Genomic DNA, 4888 nt, shown 5'->3' on the forward strand with positions numbered 1-4888 from the left:
TATTACAAATGGGGTATATATAGTGGGGATTAGGTGTAGGAATTAGGGTTAACTAAGGGCTTAAATAACGATTAAGTCCCTACTTAAGGAAACGCCGGTCTTTTTGGAAGGATGGGCATCTTTCTTGAAGCTTGAAGAAACGAAATTGGTCTGCCTTGGAATCCGGGCGTCTTTAGCACGGGACGGGCGGATTCGGTGGTCTGTGCCCGGGCGTCTTGGGGTGAAGACGGGCGTCTTCTGGAGGTTCTGCCCGGGCGTCTTGTGGGGGAAGACGGGCGTCTTCTGTAGGTTCTGCCCGGGCGTCTTCTGGGGAAGACGGGCGTCTTCTGGGGAAGACGAACGTCTTCAGTCTTGCGACGCGCGGATTGGCGAACAGTTTCTTCGTTTGAGCTCGGATTGTAAAACGGACGTCATTTTCTCATCCAGACTCCTATTGGAATGATTCAAAAGCCTAGATCACTTGTTTTTTCGACGCCGTTCCATCTAGCATACTTTCAGAGCCAAAGGAGCAACTCTTGGTTTGGGTTCCGAGCAATTTCTTCATAAATGGCTTCCTTCTCGTCATCCTTGCTTTTAACCCTTTGATCCTTCTATATACACTTTATTCCTATATATTTGGTCATCATTATTGCCTCCTCTTCATACTAGTCCATCTAATATCATCAATAAGTTTCCAAATATGCACGAAAGGCGGGAATTTCCGCCTTATTATCTCCTTTTCTACAAAACATACGAAATGCGCTAGAAAAGCAAATAGGAAGGTTTTGACGGATAAAATGGCCATAGAATGTTATAATAGTATGCAAAATAGGCTTAACTAGGGGACTAAATGTGCGCAAATAATGATCACATCAGTAATCGAATTGTTTTATTACTTAGATTAAATTATTGTTTACGAAACAATTGAAACGGATTGAATAATTTATTATAAATTTAAGTTGTTGAAATTTATAATTCGATAAACCATTTTGGTACAAGTAATCAAGAATTACTAGTTAAATTTTGTATGTGACATGTTTTATTAATATGTTGATTTTTAATATGTTAAAAATACATTATAGTGTTACATGTCATGTACCATGTGACACATGACAAAATTGACAAATGACAAAATAAAATGGACCTTCTATTTTATGTTAAGTGTACCGAAAATGGGGAGGATTAGGGTTTAAAATTGTGTTAATTATTTTAAATGAGAAAACACAATGATTACTCTACCTTATAGCCTTGCATGCCTAGTTTGCCTTGGGTAGAATGTGAAGCTCATGCATTGGCTCTCTCCCCTCCCCCCAACCGGTTTTATGCATAGAAAAGCCAAGGGCTTTTCGATTATTATTCACTACTTCAACATATTTTTCTAGTGTTAGAAAATATTGATCAACTCTCTACAATTTGTGAAATATTTTAGAGAAAGAAAACTCATAAAAACACTCCTCTCTTGACCGAAATACAAGAGAACAAAACACAATTTTTGTGTCCAAATTTTAAGTAAGATTAGTATTATTACTAGCTCATAATGATATTAGTCATTAAGGGTGTTCCTTGGGTATAAGCTTTTAGGAGAGATTCTAATTTTAATCTTAGTTCATCCATTGTTAGAAAGCTCAAGAACTAACAAGTAGGAGATCTTGTTGGTGCCCAATAAATCCGAAACACCAATGTAAGAAGTGACGATTTCTTCTCTACTTTGTTTTATGTTTGCATGCATAAGATCTTGTTTTAATTTTATGACTAAATTAAACTATCATACTATGAATATGTATACTAATGAGATTAATGAATCCTAACAACCCATTGATCACGAAATTGAAAGAACTTTGACAACCAATAGAAGACTTGCTAGAAATACTTTCAGAGGTATTGATGAGATTGTGGATATTCAACCAAATAATATTGAGTTCATTAACCCTTTTGCAAGAGAGGGAGAGGAGAACCCAACACAAAACCCACCACAAAATCAACCCACAATGCCTAAATTTTCATCACATTCCGTACCAACCGAGGAGAACCTACCCAATGGTACTCCCACACCGCAACATTTGACCGGTAATTTCATTGCAAAATCCGCATTTATCCAATTAGTCGAAAGAAGCCAATTTGGGGGAATGCCTAGTGAAGACCCTCATTCTCATATGGAGACTTTTTGTAACTATTGTGATGCGATTTCACAAACCGGAGTGACTCAAGACCAAATTCGATGGGTCTTATTTCCTTTTTCTTTGATTGGTATCGCGAAACAATGGCTAAAGAACCTTGATATGGCTACTCTTGGTATTGACTCTTGGAAGAAATTGGCTCTTACTTTCTACAAAAAGTTCTACCCTCCGGAAAAGACTAACATGCTAAGAGCCCAAATCACGGGATTTAAACAAAGGGGCGAAGAATCTTTGTACGAAGCTTGGGGGCGATTCAAAGGAACTTGTCGCTCATGTCCTCATCATGAAATTAGCGAGTGGTTCTTGGTACAACAATTTTGGAATGGTCTTTATGAAGACTCCCGAAACATTCTCAACATGGGATTAAATGGTATGTTCACCGAAGTTGACGATAAGCAAACATGGAACAAGATTGAGGAAATGGCGGTCCATAACTCACAATATAGTAGACCTCGAAAGGCTACTAGAGGAGGAAAGCATGAACTTGACTCTATTACTAAATTGGGTGCTCAACTTAGTGCTCATATTGATACCATTACTTTGAAGTTTGATAAGGCTATGGCGAAACATGAAAAAGCCTCTAAATCACCTAAGCAACATGTTAATGCCATGGTGGCATCTTCATCAATTCCAAGTGGAATATGTGAGAATTGTGGAACTTTGGGACATGACCAAAGTAAATGTAGGGGAACAAGTGAGCAAGTGAATGCTTTTCAAGCATACAAGAGTGGTACCCCTTATTCAAACTATTATAATGAAAACACCAAATTCCATACAAATATCTCATACAATAGCCAAAATGTTCAAAACCCTCAACCAACATACACCCTACCTCCAATGAGAAACCAAAATCAAAGACCCTTTTACAACCAAAACCAAGGTTACCAAAATCAAACTCCATACACTCAATCAAATGACCAAGGTTTTTATGTTCAAAAAGCGGTCCTCCAAATGCAAAAGAACCAACAAGAGTTTTTCACTCAAATGCAAAAGGATAGCCAAGCAAAAGACATCACCATTAACAATAAACTAGCTCACACAAAGATGTTGGAGACCCAAATGTCTCAATTAGCATCTTCAAGTTCACAAAGACAAAAGGGACAATTACCACCTCAAGGTAACCCCCCAAGACAAGAATCGGTGAGTGCCATCCATTTGAGGAGTGGTACAAGGTATGAAGGGCCGAAGAGGCCCGTTGATGAAGATGTTGTGAATGCTAGTAACAAGGAAAAAGTTGTTGAAAACTCTAAAGAATAAGAACCCACCATTCAAGAAGTTTCAAAGAAGGATGAAGAGAAGGCCAAAGAAAAGGAGCCTATTGTGATTAGACTTCCATTCCCGAGTCGTCAAGCTAAGCCTAAGTTTGGTGACCAACTTGGAAAATTCATGGAGATTGTGAAGAATTTAGAAGTCTCAATTCCATTTACGGAATTGATCAATCATGTTCCGGCCTATGCAAAGTATATGAAAGATATCCTTACAAAGAAGAAATCAATCCGGAAGCTTGAGACTTTTGCTTTCACTAAATTAAGTAGTGCTATTCTTCAAGGGAGTTCACCTCCAAAGCTCAAGGATCCGGGAAGTTTCTCCATTCCATGCACTATTGGTGACACTACAATCAACAAAGCTTTATGTGACCTTGGGGCAAGTGTTAGTGTCATGCCATATTCGGTAAGCAAGAGGCTAGGAATGGGAGAGCTCAAATGCACCAACATCACGCTTCAAATGGCAGATAGATCAACAAAGACACCTTTAGGGGTGTGGGAAGATGTTCCCGTAAGAATTGGCAAATTCTTCATCCCGGTGGATTTTGTTATTGTTGACATGGAAGAAGACTCCAACATTCCTATTATTTTAGGAAGACCTTTCTTGCACATCGCGGGAGCGGTGATGGATGTAAAACATGGAGAGCTCACCCTTGAAGTGGAGATGAAACCATCACTTTCAATCTTGACAAGACTATGAGAGCTCCACGATTACATGAGCCATGTTTTATGGTTGATCACTATAGCCGAAAAGATGATAGGAAGAAGTTGGCATTTCAATGGAAGAAGAAAGTGGATGATGCTCCATCAAAAGAGCAAGGAAATTGCAACAATGAGAGCTTGAAAAGCTCACCCATGACAAGTGAAGAAGAAGGCCTCATTGGCCAAGAAAAGAAAGAAGGAGAGTTGTCTTCATCAACTCAAGACATTTTTAGTGATCAGGTGGACGAAGTATGCGGTCTTTGGGATGATGAGTTTGAAGGGATATTCAATCCCTATAACGGTAATGCTATGGCCCAAGACCATCATGGAGAACAACAAGTGCAAAGGTCTATTGAAGATCTTTATCATGACAATGAACAAGCTTTCGACTACTTCTTCAAGGTGTTGAGTAACATCAACAACACCTTGAACATGCCCCCTTAACATCTCATTATTGGATGAGAGTTTGGTGGAGTCCTCCCTAAACCACCATTTGTAAATATTCTAACTCCCTAACTTGCATTTTAATTATCGTATTGCATTTTTGTCATTTTTGGATTTTGATTTCTATGCCTTGATCAAGATTTTCATCATTTTGAGAGAAGTGAGGGAGGGACTTATGAGTTTACTGATGTGTAGTGTTTTGCCTTAGTGTGGGGATAGCAATTGCCTAGGCTATCCATGCCTTTGTAGTGCCCCCACAATGAAGAACACAAGAATTGAAGAATGAAATGACACGGGTTACGAAGCACCCAAGGATGGACC

The 4888-nt window shown here is 39.0% G+C and overlaps 1 non-coding gene across 1 annotated transcript; it reads right to left on the minus strand.

Moving 5' to 3' along the window:
• Positions 1-2339: 2339 nt before the first annotated feature.
• LOC141609582 (small nucleolar RNA R71) lies at positions 2340-2446 on the minus strand. The gene has a single exon (XR_012527508.1). It is a non-coding gene; the product is annotated as a small nucleolar RNA R71 (small nucleolar RNA).
• Between the last annotated feature and the right edge of the window lie 2442 nt (positions 2447-4888).

Source organism: Silene latifolia, chromosome 10, assembly GCF_048544455.1.
Source record: "Silene latifolia isolate original U9 population chromosome 10, ASM4854445v1, whole genome shotgun sequence".
NCBI classification, from domain to species: domain Eukaryota; kingdom Viridiplantae; phylum Streptophyta; class Magnoliopsida; order Caryophyllales; family Caryophyllaceae; genus Silene; species Silene latifolia.